Genomic DNA, 18,065 nt, shown 5'->3' on the forward strand with positions numbered 1-18,065 from the left:
TTCACCACTGATTCTTATGCATAATAAAGTTTTAGAATCACTGGCCCAGTTCACAAAGACCTTGAAGAGGTACATATTTCTTGAAGCTCCATTCGGCTAACGAATAAAAGAGAAGAATTGAGTCTTACACCAGGACTACATGAGCAAATACTCCCATGGTTGCTGAAAAATGAAAATAAACTCTGGAGGCACTTTTTGCCCAGGGAAAAGTGTTTTGATGAAACCAAAAGGATATAGCATGAACAGCAGATATTAAGGCAGAAATGATTCTGCCTTAAAAACAGGATTTTTGTCTCCCAAGAAATTCCTTCACTGGAATAGTATGCTGTGAGAGTACCCTGGATCCCAGAGTATCCAGGGACTATAGCTCTGATGAAGCTGTTCATGCTAAAAGATTGCTCTGATGAAGGTGTCTCAACTCTCAGATTTGGATGTGGACCAAAGAGAGCCCAGTATTATACTGACTCTATTATATGGATTCAGGATTATATGGACTTGAATTTTATGCTGCCACCAAATTCCTTCCTTGCTCATTTTTTACATTGTGCTCTCCTCAACCTTAACAAACACATATTCACAGACATGCATGCACATGCACACACCTGCACATATACACACATACATACTCACACTGCCTGTGGTTAAACAGTCATCACAATTCCTTCTGCCTTTTATATTATGTGTGGAAAGAAAAATGAAAAAAATCACCTTTATTAGCTGTAATCATAAAAAGGATAACAAAATGAGATGTGCTATTTTCTGTAACTGCAACTGTAAAAATGAATGATCAGGAAAGAGCAAAACCAAGGGAGACAATTGTTATGTGCATAGACTGAGATCCATCAAAAGCAAGAAAAGGAATTTGTACACTGGGACTGGGACTCTAAGTGTACATCAGACACCACTACACATGTCTTCTGTTTGTTGCCAAGGATGAACAAATCCATGCAGCAGGATGTATGGAACCATTTAATTCAGCAGCTCCCCCCCGCCCCCGCCACGCAATCACACATACTCTGTGGTTAAGGTTTTTTGTAATGACAAAAGTCCCTGGTGTTTAGGATTTCTGAGTTTTCCCCAAGTTTCACTGGTCCTTTAGAAACTAGTATTATCTCACTATTGATTTTTAAGTATAGACCTACTTACACACACATTCACATTGGGCACTGTGCTGAATTCATAACAGATATTAGCTCATTTAATTCCTATAACACAATGCCAGGTAAGGTGGGTATCATTGCACTATAATAAGATTTAATAACTTACTCAAGTCAAATAGGTATTAGGAAAAGAGCCAGGCTGTAACACCACACTCTGTCTTATATTGCAAAATGGTGGGTCTCCAACCAGAGATGTCACTGAAATATCAAGAGATGCTTCACATCTGGTCTTATCATTGTTTCTAATCAACTTGTACCAAGACTCAGTCAGTTTGGGAACCTCTCTAAGTGCCATAGTTGTTTTGGAGCTAACCAAAACAGAATCTTAAGATCTAATAAATAGCGGGAAATTCTTGTTGGCCTCGCTTGCATGCACTTGAGGATGACATACATCATTTTTCCACCTTCTTCTAGACTATAAGTAATAGGCCTTCTCTTACAAAATGTGTAGGTGTGTATAAGGTCAAAATAAAGACTTATTGAGTATTGGGGAAAACACACACCAGGGATCCCTGGGTGGCGCAGCGGTTTGGTGCCTGCCTTTGGCCCAGGGCGCGATCCTGGAGACCCGGGATCGAATCCCACATCGGGCTCCCGGTGCATGGAGCCTGCTTCTCCCTCTGCCTGTGTCTCTGTCTCTCTCTCTCTCTCTGTGACTATCGTAAATAAATAAATAAAAAACCTTTAAAAAAAAAAACACACACACCAAAAATAATTGATCACATACAAGGCTTACTTTGTTCCGGTTTTTCACTAACGTAAGACACATTATGATAAACTGTGTGGGAGATACAAAATGTGCATGAGCAATGATGAAAAGTTTTTTCAATACTAAATTGGGCTAAGAGTTTCAAATATCTGCTCTATGTCTTTCTTATAAAGGTCAGAAATGAATGACGCCCTCTTTCACTTTTTACCCGGAATCACGAAAATTAACAAATTCATGATTAGGGAGCCTCCATTGTCCTGCTATCCTTAGAATTAGAACTGGGAAGACTCTTGTGTTTGTTCTTGCTTCTTGGACAGGGAATATTTGTCTTTCATGAAGCATGGTATTTTTAATAGGAGAATAAGAAAACAAAGTCATCACTAATCTGTTGAAGGTGGACTGCGTTGCCAAATATCCACCCTTTTAGAAACATGTATCAGCAGTGCCACGTCCTGTAATGTGTGCTCGGGGTAACCAAGGTCACTGCAACCTGTTTCCAAATTCCATGGAATCCCTTTAAATAATGATGATACAAAATTTTAGAAAAAAAAAATCATCATCAGGATGGCAGATTGAATCACAAATCACACTTGGAGGGGCCCTGATTATCCTATTAGATAAAAACCTGTCATCTCCTTGAAGGCACGGAATGGACAAATACAAATTGTGTTTCAGCTTCCTCATAAAACTATTGTGAAGATTGAATGAGACAATAGAAATAAAACATTTAGAATGTCTGGCACACAGTAAATGCTCAGTAAATATTAGTAAAGTTTTAATAATTATTAGTTATATTCAAAGACTCACTTCATTTTGGTCAATAGCTTTTCATCAATTATTAATGACTTTCACTATTATACGGTAGCTTTAGAAAGTGGTAATTAGGCTTCTGTACGCTGACTAACATGGAAATGACAGGCAAATATATTCATACCACTCAGATGTGAAAGTCAAGCCCCCTCATGGGGCCTTTCATGGGACACCTACCCTGAGGGCACAGAGTCAGTTTGAATGTCCTTCCCTCCCAGTGGGAGTCCCATTTCTAGGACACAGTGGCCTGTCATCTCTTTCAGAGGAGCCACAACAGGAAGCCTGATTTGGGCTTAATGAACAGCCTTTGGGGAATTTCACATAAGTGGTCATTAATGCTTTGCATATTTGCAAGGTGAATCCATCCCATCCTTCAGTAGGACTTCCCCACAAGAGCCCCTGTGTTCATTCATCCAACTCGCAGTACAAAAGGTGAAGGGAGAATGTAGGGCTATCGTGCAGCATGCAGAGGGTCAAAGAGATAGATATTCAGAAGTCAGATCGGATTATGGGCTGGATGTTGATTATAGTGTTTGATTGGGGCGGGAGGCAGGAGGAGAGATGATAGGTATGAGCCTGTGACAACTTCCTTGATTAACATACATTTATATATTCATATTTCAGAAAAAGAATTCTAGAGGACAGTACTCTGCCTTCACTTTATTCCCTCTTGTATATTTGTTGTATTTAACAGCATCTTTCTTGGTCATAACGCTCCCAAATCCTTCAGGCATCACATATGTTATTCCTGAACACCATTGCATCTAGGCTTGCAAATTTATTTGCATAAAAGTCTGTAATATAGTCTCTGGTGATGTTCAAAAATTTGTTTCAATGGCTGTGCCCCCTTCCTCATGTCTTATCTTGTATATTTTTGTTTTCTTCCTTTATTTTAAGAAGGGTAGCTAGTGGTTTGTCTATTTTGCGAATTATTTTTAAAAAACAGGATTTTGATTTATTCGTTGGATCTGTTTCTCTATTCCCTTCCTTAATTTCTCCTTTCATTTTTATTCTTTCCTTCCTTGTGTTTTCTCTGTGCTTGGTTTATTGTTCTTTTTCCATTGTTTTGAACTGGGAATTTATGTCATTTGTCATCATTCTTTCATTTTTACTGATAAAAGGGTTTAATGCTATGAATTTTCCTCTGATCTCTGCTCTGAATGCATCCCATATGTTTGGGTGCATAGTATTTTCATTGCCATTCTTTATCATAAAGAGTCACAATTTCAGTTTGCATGCCCCCTTTTCTCTAAAGACTTGATTCATAGAAAGCTTTAACATTTTCCAGGTGGCAGGGCATTTGGTTTTGTGTTTCATTGTTGATAATGTCTAGCTTTATTTCATAGCTATCAGAGTGTTGTTTATATTTCTACTTTATGGAAATTTCTAACATTTTCTCTATAACTCAGTTTATGACCTGTTTTGGTCCATGTGCCATGGGTGCTTAAGAAAGAATATATTTGCTTTATTGGGGTGTAAAGTTTAATATATATTTATAAAGTCTGTCTCATTGATTATATTTCTAAAACTCTCTGTATCTTGCTTTATTGTGTCTACTTTTTCTAGAGTGATGTGCAAGTGTATCTTATGATTAGTGTTTCTATCTGGGTCTTGGTATGTCCTATGCTTTTTGTTTCACAAAGGTGGTCATTGTGTTCTTTGTTGTATAAATATCCATATATATTATATCTTGGCTGTTAAGTGGCTTTTGACATTTAAAAGTGTTCTTTTTCACATTTAATGGTTTGGGTTTTGGATTCTAGATTTCTTTGTTAAAGATTTTATTTATTTATTTGAGAAAGAGATTACAGAGAGAAAGTGAGAGGGAGAAGCAGATTCTGTTACTGAGTAGGGAGCCGGCTTGAGTCTCTATCCCAAGACCCTGAGATCATGACCTGAGCCGAAGGCAGACATTCAACTGACTGAGCCACCCAAGAGTCCTGAACTCTAGATTTTTTTATATCATGATTGCTATTACTGCTCTCGCTGCTTCCACTTCCTTTGTAGACCTCTGTCCACTCCTTTACTCTCAGTGTTTCTGAGATTCTTGACCTTAGGCTCTCTTTCGTGGTGCCTAAAGTAGGGTCTTGTTTTGGGAAATGAGTAGGACTGAATATGTATCTTTTATTAGATCATTTGAGTCCAGCCATATTCATCAAAATGACTGATATATTTGATTTCAACCCTACCATAATTTACTGGGTTTCTTTCTTTGCGGGATATATATTTTTATTCTATTACTTATAAGATTTTTAAATTGTATTTAGGAAGGTTTGTATTTTTATTCTAGTGGTAACTTTTGTATTTCTACTTTTGTTAAAGTTCTTAGACTCCTATTTTCTGATTAATATTTTTCTATATGAAAAAATTCCTATCTAGAACCTATACAACAAGGAGTTTATTCTATTTTTTGTTTGTTTCTCTCCCATCTTTTCCCATTATTAAATGCACTAGTTCTACTTTGTCACAACATTCAAGATTTTTACAATAATATATAACATTTTTCACGACATACTACATTTGTGCATTAATTTTCAACATCATCATGTTTGGTCTTATTTGGGGGGAAATCTTAGGAGGAAGGTACTGGACTTTGGGTTAGTTACCTGGAAGTCTCTGCCTTCATATATTGAAAATGGCTTACATCTCTTGCTACTTTAAGGCTGGGGTTAGTCAAAGCTTGTTATGAGCCCTGCGATTCTGGCAATTCCTGGGATTCTAGTGGTTTTCCTATACCTTGACCTTGTAAACAAGCTCTTTATGAAACTTTCCCCAGATTACCTCTTTGACTATGCTGAATAAGGTGACAAAGTCCACCATTAATATGTTTTTACTCATTTCTCCTAGCATGTTCTGGTGTAATGTCTAGGAGTGTTTGTGTTATACTATTTGGAGTATAGATATTTATATTGGTTATATTTTTGTTGTGAATTTTACTCTTTAGCAGTTAAAAGTGATTTTTCTACCTTTTTGGGGATTTTTGGTCACAGCTTAAACCTGTATGATATTAAGATCATGACCTTTTCTTAGAGTTTTTCTAGAGGGTTTTTGTCAATTTTTAAATTTCCAATATTTTGGAATACTTTTATATGTGTGTGTATGTATGTGGTGGTGGCTTCTCTATATCATGGAATTAATTTAATAGGGGTGAGATTTTGCTTTGTGATCATTTGATCACATGTGATCATTTGATCACATTTTATGAGGTGAGTTTAACCAATTTGAATTTATTGATATGATATACATTTATGGGCTTAATATCTATCTTTAGATAGCCCATTTATGTAGTTTTCTGTGCTGCTTTTTTTTTTTTAAGATTTATTTATTTGTGGAGAGAGAGAGAGAGAGAACCCAGGGGTAGGGGCAGAGGGAGAGGGAGGGAAAGAAACTCAAGCAGACAATGGGGAACCCGACTTGGGGCTCAATCCTGCAACCATGGGATCACTCACCACCAAGCCAAAACCAAGAGTCCAACATTCAACTGACTGTGACACCCAGGAGCCCATCTGTGCTACTTTAAAAAATGTGTTAATAATTCAGATATTTAAGAAAAGTTGGATCTTTTTTCTTATTATCTTTATATTAGCCTCGGAGTATTAGCATATTAAATGTTCACTATGGGCATCTCTCCTTCTCATCTGCAGATTGCTCTAATTTTGTTTTCTTGATTAGCATCTACATATATATATATATATTTTTTTTTAATTTATGATAGTCAGAGAGAGAGAGAGAGAGAGAGAGAGGCAGAGACATAGACAGAGGGAGAAGCAGGCTCCATGCACTGGGAGCCTGACGTGGGATTCGATCCTGGGTCTCCAGGATCGCGCTGTCGGCCAAAAGCAGGCGCTAAACTGCTGAGCCACCCAGGGATCCCTACTTTTACATTTTAAACAAGCTTTTTACTTGGATAAGCTTTTACCTTTTGCATCGATAAGATTCTTTCTCCCCACTACTTATCTTTTTCTTTTTTCAATTTATGTTGTTGTGTAATTTCGATATTCTCATGCATATAGCTTTGTTTTTTGTCCCATCACCTCATTCTCAGATTTGTTTGAGTCGTAGGTCCACAGTTAACTACAGGCATTACACAGGGCCAATATTTCTGCTGTAGTCTTCTTTAGTGATGTTTCAACTAATTATGTTCTTGAAGTAGAATCCTTAGGTTCACAGCAGACAATCTTTCCTGAATTCTTGCATGTTAAAAGCCATTTGTCTCTTGATGTTATAATTGATTGAAATTTGATCTAGATATAAAATCCTTAGGTTACTTTCTATCTTCAAGGAATTTATAGGTGTGGCCCTACTGTCTTCTTATATGGATAGTGGCTGTGGAGAACTCATGGGCCGCTTTACTTGCTTCTTTGTTTCCCCCTTTTAGAAGTCTATGGCTTATTTCTCATGATACCCTGAGGATTATATTTTTCCATAATTTAAGTCTAGTGCCTTTACCTTGCTGTGTTTCAAACTTGATCATTCTGATGATTCCCTGGCATAGGTTGTACTTTTTAATAAGTAGAAATAATGATTTTTTAATTAAATGACAGTTTTCTTTAAGTTACATATTTCAATATTTGATTTTTATGATTTTTTTGTTTTTTTATTTTTCTTTTAAGGACTGTGAATATGTGTAGGTTGAATCTCCATCTACCGTCTTTTTTTTCCTTTTAAATTATTTTTCTATTTCTACTTTATTTTGCTTATATCTTTCATGTCTGTGTCCTATAGATGTTCTTATATTCCGTGTTCCTTTCTATTATTACCTACATTTCTGTGGCTTTTTAAATTCTATTTATTAAGCTATCTTGTCTCATGATCTCTATCCCCCTACTCTTGCCCCATACTTTCCTTAATGTATTATTATTATTACTACTTTATTATTTGTTTCAAAGTAGAGTTGGACATAGTATCTTTCTTCATCGATGGTGAGATGTTTGGTTTTCCCTTTTATTTACATCTGGCCACTATTTTTTGGGTAGTTATCGTTCCCCTATTTTCCTTGTCATGTCATTCTGTCAGTCTTGGCTTGTTTCTCTTTCTTACCTTTACTGAAGGAAGTGAATTTATTCCGTGTCAGATATTTTCAAGGGGCTCTTGAGGCAGTTGAGAGTTGAGAGTCTTTCTCAGGTTCAGTTGGGATTTTTCATAAAGTCTAGGTTTTTGTGTGTGAGTCTCTGTGATAGACAATTCTCCCAGCTAACAGAGACAGGCAACTGTATTTTTTTGTAGTTTTAAGTGATCTCTTTTCTTCTGTGCCAAATTATTTTATAAGATCATGACTTGTTTGTATGATTCTTGGTTTAATGTAATCATCTCTGTTTTCTGATTATCCTGCACCAGCCAGCAGAGCAAACTATACTAAATCCTTTATCTAACTAGCACCTTCAAAATCCTAGTGATTACCTACTACATATATTATTATTATAGTTATTACCTATATGTAATAATGCTAGCTATTATCTATTAAATTAATATATGGATAAACTCACTTTCCTGAAGGGGTTTATAATCAATCTTGTGCTACAGTACATATAAAGACGAGTAAGACATGAATGTTTTGAAACATCTAAAAAAATGAAATAGAATGAAACCTGTAGCAGGATGACACAGAAGTAAGGATCTCCTTATTATCCCGTGCTCAGAAGAGGAGAAATGAGATCATATTCAAGCCCTTGAATAATGAAACAAACAAAAAAACCCTGTCACTCTTTGCTGCATGTTTAGTGATGTTACATAACATCCATATCATATGCCATTTTCAGGTTAATATTTTATAATTAGTGCTCATTTAGATTTAGCAATAAATTTTATTGATTTCTTTGCTCACTACTGTTGCTTAAATTCCATTATTTTCTCTAGGATTCATCTATTTTATTTGTTAGAATGTATGCTCTAGTAATTCTTTCAGACTTGAATTATGGATACTAAAATTTCCATTGTCCAAAAAAAAAATCTGAAAATGTCTACATTTTGCCCTAAAAATTAACAATAGTGTTCAACATAATTTTCTCTAAGAATCTGGTGGAAAATGGACTTCATACATCCAGTGTTACTGATGAGACTCTGAGGTCAAGCTATGTTGCTTTGTTTGAAATCTCATTTATATTCTTTCTTTCTCTTAGGACACCCTAAGGGCCTTATGTTTATTGGAGTTTTAGAATTTCACAATATTTCTATCTGCAGTCTTTTCTTTGTTTTTGTTTTGGTCACACAATATTTGGTGAGCTCTTTCAATCTAGAAATTGATCTTTTTTCAGTCCTGAAAAATTTAAAAAATTTTGTCTTTGCCTATTTCTCCTCCATTTTCCTTTGATCTTATTCTAGAACAGTACTGAACATATATCCGAATGTCTTTGCATGTGCTCCCATGTGTTGGTCCTATATACTCCATCAGACTTAGGAAAATTCCTCAATTACACCTCACTGCAAAATAAAATAAAATAAAATAAAAATCACTTTTTATCATGTGAATAGTCCATTCAACTTTTATTTTCACATTTTTCTTCAAGAATTACATTTTCATTTTCCAAGTTTTCAAATTGTTTGAAAAAATCATAATATCCTCTTGTGTTTCTCATAGGATATGTATAATATCTCCTTTACTATCTTGTTTGTTTATGCACTATTTCTGTGAGTATATGTTCTTCCATTTGCTGTGTATCCTGCTTTTCTTTCATGATGTGGTTCTCCCAAAGTTATGCTCGGTTTCATATTTATTTTTGTCTTAGGGTCCACTGTTACCTTTCTGGTGATGCTGTGTCTGTTTGCATGGACTTTGTGGGGTATGGGCCAGGTCATAGCACTGCAGTTTACACTGATGTCTGGGTAGAATTACAGTAAAGGAAAGGTGGTCTAGGTGTGGGGTCATCCTATTCACGTAGAGCTTTAGCAGTCATTCAGTCATTATCTTGCTTTGTGTCCCAGGAGCTCATATTTATTATGGTTGTCTGGGTCCAGGCACCACTGCTGTTCACAATCTGGCCAGAGGTTTGGAGGTGAGGAGAGATGCAGAAGTTCTGAACTATGCCACCCTACCAAATTCCTCTGCAATTGTTTTTGTCCCAGTCTGATTCTGACACCAGTTTTTGAGCTGCTTTGATTTTTTGTAGAAATCTGTAGTATGGCTCAGGTTGCTTTCCATATTTTCGATATTATTCATGGTTCCTCATCCAATGGAGTTGGCCTTCCAGTATAGTGTGGATTCATTTTCTAATGATACTATTGAATTGGTGATGGAAAGGGAGGCTGTGTTGTTGTTGCCATCTGCCCTCTTGAATTTGCAGAGGAGGAATTACAGCTGACTCTCTATATACTGACATGGAGATATCTCTAAAACTTTCTTGTTCGTATCACTTGTTGAAATAATGATTCCTTCTAATTGTCAGCTAGGAACAACCATCAACCCTTGAAAAGTTGATGTTTCAATCCTACAACCTAAAGTGGCTGCTTGGCTATAAATGTTGCAATTTATTACTGAATCCACCTGGAAGACAATTAGAGCATCCAGGAAGCATGCCCTCCTAGAACAACAATCTTCCCTCCTTCTTATTTCAATCTTCAACTCCTAACACAACTCTTTTTTTGAATGACCATGTTACAAGTAATGAGTATAAAATGTGCCTTAAATCCCCTGTCCTTTAGAGCTCATCTCCTTCAATAAAGCTTTCTTGAACCCATCAGCTTATTTAATTCCTACATTCTCCTGGAAAGGTTTCAAAGTCAAGGATGGGGATGCTTGTAGGGGAACAAAATGTCATCACATTTGTTGATTGAGACTTTCCAGCTGGCAATCCACTTGGAGGCTTTACTTCTTAAATATGACGTTGGCACACAAGAGTACAGATTCTGTTAGGAATATTGTCAAAGCAGCATTCAGTGGGGAAAATGTTTGCATTTACTACTTCAGCAATATCTCCAGAAGCAGGAGCACCAAACCCCACTTGTTGCATCCATTTGGCTGTCTTTACCCCATCAGTCCTGTTAATGTCTTACCTAACCTATTCCTTGAATATCTGCCATGACTCTTGGGAACCTATTTCTCTGCTCTGTCATTCTTACTGCTATAAACTTTTCTTATTATCTGGTCCAAGCTGCTTTTTCCTTAGCTCCAGGCCCCTGCACCTACTCCTACCATCATCTGAGACGGTGAATAATTTCAACCTTCATTTATAATGCTACCTTGAAGGTATTTGCAGTCTGTGATCATGTCCCTCTTGAGATTTCCTTTTCTACATCTCCAGCTTTCCCCAAACTCTCTTGCTAGTTTGTGGAGATTTGTTTTCATTCTTTATGTATTTCTCTAGGTTTCTTACTTGCTTCCAAAGAAAGTCAAATATTGCCGATGTTCCAGGTGCTGTGACATGCAGGAGGGGAGGCATGCGACTATTATCTCTCCTCTCTGTGTGTGTCCTCTTTAGAGTAGAGCCTCAGAACTGATAATGGTGCCTCACATAAAAATAAGCATAATCCCAGTCAACTAACCCTGTTAATAAATCAGAGAAACCCGCCATTCACCGGCTGCTTCCACTGCTCCCAGGGTCTCTGTGATATAATAGGGCATAATTCACTCCTCACAAACACTTAATACCACATTTCCGCCATTTACAATCTGATAATATTCAAATACTATTGCTGTATTATGCAGCTCACAATTGCAGATGCGATTCCATAACAGCCTCACACTTTGGCATGCATTATGTAAGTTGGTATAAAATTGCCTGTCTTAAAACTCTTCTTCAATTGCAACCCAATATCATCGTTTCACACACAGAGCTTCGGGAACATTAAAAATTTAGCTTCTTCCCTATTTAGCAAGTTCTGCAAAAGGGAGTAAAACAGACAAACAGATGTTCTCTCTTCTGAGTCCCCAGGAGGTCTGAGGCAGAGTAGAGAGACCCTGAAATGCACACAACAGCAATGACACTGAACATACATTTATTCAGATTTTAAAAAAGAGAGAATGAGAAATAGAGAAACCTTTTACCGTGTCTTCTGGAAAAGTAGGAATACTCTACATTACACTGGTGAATGCTGTTCTAACCTAGAGGGATCTTCCAGGCTATCACCTTATGAAACTGAACTTGACTATCTTACAATTACTAACCGATCCCCTACATGGGTTTCTGAAAGGGAAGTGATGTGTGAATTTTGTTATTACTAATCATAGACATTAGTAGCTCAGAGACTAGAGTGTCAAAAAAACCCACCCCCATCCCTTCCCACAATCCTCCCTGATGACAAACCCTTTAACAGGCATGAAAATTTTCCATTCCAGAACTCAGATTAAGTGACTAAACATGAACACACCCTCAGGGAAGGTGGCATGGGGAATCTCATTCATCTTAAGTGGTGAAAGACAGATGTAAAACATTTTCTAATTGGAAGTTTTGATGGAAGAAGGTAGAAACCAAGGCTTCCACTCTGGAGTTAGGAAGATGGAAAAGGCAGCAATAAAGGCATAAAGTGCCCTATGGTAAAGGGAAGATATTTTTTTAATAAGACATTGTCCTAGCAAGAAGGCTGTATGAGGAAGGACTCAGTACATGGAATCATTAGCCCTGGCTCTTTCTCCAAGGAGGTATAGGAGTCTGACCAAGTCATCTAAACCGTTGGCCTTCAGTTTTCTTTATTGGTAACCTAGGCTTTGGACGACAGGCTTGCCCAGCCCTGACACACTAGGATGACTTTGCTGATGAGCAGACCAGAATATATTACAACCTTTAATGTCTTCAGGCTTAGATCAATGAGAACTTAAAAAGGAAAATTGTGAAGGTAACATAGGGAGATAACACATATAGACAGATGGTTTGCCAATTAGTCATTAAGATTTTTTTTTTCTTTTTTCTCCCCTCTTGCTTTGCTGTCTTCTGCCTTTGAAGACGACTGTGCTAATGCAGTCGACTCTCCACGTGTGGGTGTGGCTGAGAAGATGAAAGAGTCTAGAGGCCGCATTTCCTTTCCTTCGTGGACTTGGTGAGGAGGATCTGTCTTTTCTGCTCCCACTTTGATTTATGTTTCTGGTTATTCTGAGACCAGTTAATCCTTAGTGACAGCAGCTGACCACTACCACAAAACTTCAGAGAAAGACGCCCAGCTACCGTTTCTGGGAGGAGGGATTTCTCTGACAGTTGGGGAATGATTACCTTTGTGGGATTGCAGCTGCAAGAGAGACAGGGGGAGAAGCCTGGTGCTGCATTCTGATGGCTTCTCTAAAGACCAAGTGAGGGCAGGGGAGTTGAACACTTTGAAGTGAAATCAAACCAAAAACACAACAGACTGAAAAAAAAAGTGGGGTAAAAGATTTATTATTTTTAAAAATTTTGTCTGATCTCCCTGAAATTATTCAGTTGTGCTATCTACAGTGTTTTTAGTCTCTATGCCCAACACAGAGATTGAACTCACAACCCTGAGATCAAGAGTCAAATGCTCTATCAACTGGGCCAATCAGGTGCCCCTACAAATATTTTTATAATTGGGTATTTTCCCCCATCTCTGGTCCTCAGTTGTGTGTACTTCATTTACTGATTAGTGGGATTTGAATATCTCAACTAAAGTGATTCAAGTCCTTCAGCTTTAATCTGCAATTTAGTTAGCTAACAAATATGGTAAATTACTTCCAGAATACTTGACTTAATACGCACGTGTTTTATAGTAGAAAGAGCCCTCGCCTGGGTATGAGAAGCCCCATATTATAGCCAAGACTCTTCCCTTAACTAGTTGTGATCTACAGGAGAATCACATGTCCTGGGGATCTTGGTCTCTGATCTATAAAATAAGGGGGAAGATGTATTTGGCCTCTGAGTCTCCTCAGTAGTAGGGTTCGGCTTTGTACTATTAGCAGACAAGTTAGCTAAGTAAAAATGCCAGAGGAAAAGAGAAAACAAAGAAATGTGATGTAATGTGGAAGGATGCACTAACTATGCCAGTGGTGGTGTGGTCCAGAGATGAGCGTAATGTGATGGGGAACCAGATAGAAGGTTCTTGAGTGCTGCCAATGTTTCATCTGCACAAATATGCTGAGGGTAAGCATTCTCTAGAACTTCATTGTTTTAAGTCAGAAGCAATTAGAAAAATTCTGGTTCATTATAGGTTAAGCATTAAAAACTAAACAAGCACACATATGAGGAAAGTTTAAAAACTAAGATTTTGTTTTAGAGACAATGATTGATGTTAGGTTTGGCCACTTAAACTGTCTAGTAAAGAGCATTTAAAAATGCACTGTAGGCAGTGCTAAAATTAAGATGTACAAGACATTAGGAGCTCAAAGCACTATTTCATTAAAAAAATATTGACTTCAAAGAGATCTAATTTAAAAATATGTAAAACTCACTTTCTGTTGATTTTAAAAATATGTGTTTTCACAGGCCTCTTCAGTACAGATGGAAATGAGGATACAGTGGCAATCTCAAACAGACTCTGACTGGATAGAAACCAAGAATATGCAGCCAAATCAATAGAGGTGGAGAAGGATAGAGTCGATAAGGTTCCTCACAGCTCCAAGGGCAGATTCAAATGAAGGGTTGAACAATCATTTGCTAAATCTAATAAAAATTAATGACAAGTATTTCCATTCTCCATACATTTATCAATTCACTTAATAAATAAGTAGCTGTTAGGGAAATGCATTAGGTAGTAAGGATATACCCGTGAACAAGATAGATCCATGAGATTGACCCCTGTCCTCAAGAACCATATAATTTAACAGAGAACATAGTCAGTGAGCAAGTAATTTCAAGTATGATGAGAGTTATAAAAGGGCAAAGGGGGCAAACTAACTTAATCACAAAGACAGAGAAGCACCTTAAAGAGTGTCGTTAACCTGAAAACTTACAGATGAATGGGACTAAGGCAGGCACTGGTCATTAATCCCTAGCTGCTTGTGAGCACTCTACCTTGGCTGGAGCTAGAGGGCGTGGTTAAGGTGAACCAGTAATAGTGGTGCTAGTGGTGGGCTAGTGGTTCCTGAAAAGAACAGTCCAGGCAGGAGAGCTTGAGGCAAGAAAGCAAACTGTACATAATAAGCAAATTGGGAAACAAAATGTGTCTGCATCTATATCTACATATCTAGAGAGAGTGATGTTCATATAAATATAGAGATAATTAGAACATAAAAAAAGAAGAAGAATTAAAGTGACATTCCTCAGAGAGGCGGTGGAGGTGCCTGATTTTGCTGGGTGTTATTGTGCAATTTAAGGGGCCTTCTCTGGCTGCTTTATGGGAACTGGACTAGTGAGGAAGCAAGAGGTATCAGAGTGCAGACTCCAGAGAATTGATGTGAGATGTAAGTACTTTATACACCTGAAAACAAAAAATGTGGTAAGAAAACCACCATCTTAAAAAAGCCACTAACAACTGAGGATAGAGCTTCCCAGGGTTTATTAAAAGTTAGCACAGCTGACCCTCCTACAATATATATCTACCCTGCTGTCTTCATCTCACCCAGGCTCTGTAAGTGAGCTTTGTATTGAGGGGAGGGTCACTATTTTCATGAGGAGTGTGTGCATGGAGGCCCAAGAGAATCTCTAATGAAGAGATGAGAGATACTGGTGAGAGGGGGAGACTAGATCTCATTTCTATGTTGGATATCTTCAGAGGGAGTCAAATGACTATCTATCCCAGTGGAAGAAAAGTAAACTGAAGAGAGGAGGCAGACAGAGTAAATGTAGCAAGCTTGACTCATATCAATTGGCTTGGCAAAGATGACTCACCTCTAGGTCAAATGGACACCACAAAACACTGTGGAAGCAAGAGTGAAGGTGGCAGCAACAGAGCTGCCCTCTGAATGAACAGTCCCATGTTGCAAAAAGTAAGTGAGAATCTAGGGCAGAGAGACCATGCAGGCTGGCTACTGTTCTAATTGATCTGGAAGCTGTATTAGCCCCTTGCATTACACAGTTGGGCTCCAGGAGTGTGAATAGCATGGACATCTGTCGCACACTGGCCGTCATAGGTGATGGGTCAAAGTTAGGCAGAAAAGCAGGTGATATAAGCAGAAAAGGATTAAAATTATGCCCAGTAAGATAAGATAAAGGACATTTACCCTTATCCTTCATTGTTTTGTCCTTGTCCTTCATTTGTGAGGAGCTAGTCCTTAAGGACAATGGCAAGAAAGTGAAAAGTGCCAGCCAGTCCTTAAGCCAGCAGAAGCAGAGGAAAGCATTCAGCATCATATGAGAGAGATGGAACTTTTCATGTGGACTGACCAATTCTGATATTTAAAATAGATGGAATGTAATAGGATCTTTCCAGAATGTTGTTAAAAGGTTGGAGAGAGGAGGAGGGGTTTCAACCTAGCATGTTTTGAGGTAATGTTTAAAAGAAATAAAATAATATCATCTTAGACTCAAGTGGAATGAGATTCCTTGGTAAACAGGTTGGATTGAAGTCAGTGTGGGTGCTTCCTGGATCCCCAGCCCAGACCCCACCTCACTATCTTGTGACAGAATCTACTGTCAACCTTCTTTCAGGAGAGACAGATTTTTGAGGTCTTTACTGAATGGCATTTGGGCCCAGAAAATGAAAAATTTCTCGAAGTAAAAAACAAATGTTCAGCAATATAACTCAGCCTGAATGAAGGCACTGTTTTACGATAAATGCAAAACAAATTGTGCTTCATTTGAGAATATGTTTGTTTTACCTTAATGTAACCAAGAGTCCCCTTATGAACTCCAGCTCTTGTGAATTACGTTATTTTGAAAGGTGATGTCAAACCTTTACCTCTAGGGAATAAGAAAATCAAATAAAAAAGTAAACAAGGGCAAAATAAAATGAAACTGTATTTAATGTGTAATGATAACTTTTCCCCTCTGTCCCATCTCCCTCCTGCCATGGGTAAGAGTGACAGTGGCCTGGCAGGTTGATGGATTCATGGAGGTGGAGGTGAGGATGCTAAAATTAAGATGAGGCTCTGGAGTAGGGGTGGAATATTTGTATTTAAAAAGAAGTCTTTCTTAGAAAAGGCCTTGGGACTTCTCAGCATCTTTGCGGTGGCAGGAGCCACAGGCATGGAAGCCTCTGCCTAGGAAGAAAGTGAGAGATTAAAAAAGGAGCCTAAAATTAGGACTGTGTCAGTTTTACACTGAACAGCCATTTTGTGATTTTGCTACAAACTTTCACTTCTTCATTTTATTTTCATTATTTTAATACCTGTAGATGAAACAGATGTTATTAGTTCCTTTCCATGTTAGGAAATGGAGGCACACACCTTTAAATCTTGAAATGGCAATTTCAAAAGGACAGAGCCAACATCGTTTTCGCATCCTCTGTCCTTTCCAGTACAGTTCAATTAACTTATCATTTTGGTCCTCATTTGGAACCAAGAATTTTAACCTAGAGTTTCTGGATAATAGTCCTAATTCTTTACTTGAGTGCTGAGAAATATCTCTAAGAGGTTGACTAATTGTCAAAAGGAGAAATTTTACAAATCTACACGCTTGTGTAGTAATTGTGTGTAATTGGTGATCTTAACCAACTTAACCAACTTAAATACAGACTCATCTTTGATTTGATGCATACTCCAGGTGGTAATTCTAGTAATATTTTGGGACACCTTTCCCATGCACCAAAGAATTCACAGGCATTCTAAAATCAACCTCCAACTATTCTCCTCAGGAAAGTGATATACTGCCTCTAATGAGCCTGAACTCTGCAATCCATTTGGAATATTTTGTTAAGCTCTATTTAGTACCAATAGATATGGCACACTCTGGGTGGGCAGTCTGGTCTCATCCCCTCAACCCCAGTGGAGATGGGAGTTTACATTTCGGTTCCTGGAAGAGCCCTGTGTTCATCTTCAGGCGCTTGCTTCTATTTAGAATTAAGAGTGAAATGCTTTTTTCTCTGTCAACTGTCGGATTGTCAAAACGCACTGAGCTTGTTTGGATTTGGGGTATTGGAATGATGGGGAGACCATCTGCTTTCTCTGACATGATGACTCCCCATCTTTTGCAAGATGTAATTATTCAGTCCCTTGTACCCAGGCTTTCTCTGAGATGAGGCATTCAAAATGTCCAGCATTAAATGCTTTTCAAATAGAAAACAAGATTTTATGACCCTGCAACTGCAGGCTCAGTGGTTTTATGCTCCTTAGCCTTTGTGATAATGTGTGTCTGCTTCCCCCATGCAGGCTATGCTGTGGTTAGTGTTGATTCAGTAAAGAATTTTTTTTGTTTCGTTTCCACAGATATTGTGTCTGTAGAGGACAGATTGTATTTCCTGATAGAGCTTCCTGGTCTTAAAGCACACTTCACTAATCCCAGCTCTCATTTGTGGTTTTCAGTAAAAAACAAGGAGACTGATTATAGAAGAATCGGCGAGAAACAAGGGAGGGGGATAGAGGTGGCATAGGTACAGGGAACAACTGAGAAATGGAAGCATTTGAAAAGCACTAC

Source organism: Nyctereutes procyonoides, unplaced genomic scaffold, assembly GCF_905146905.1.
Source record: "Nyctereutes procyonoides isolate TBG_1078 unplaced genomic scaffold, NYPRO_anot_genome, whole genome shotgun sequence".
In the NCBI taxonomy this organism is placed as follows: domain Eukaryota; kingdom Metazoa; phylum Chordata; class Mammalia; order Carnivora; family Canidae; genus Nyctereutes; species Nyctereutes procyonoides.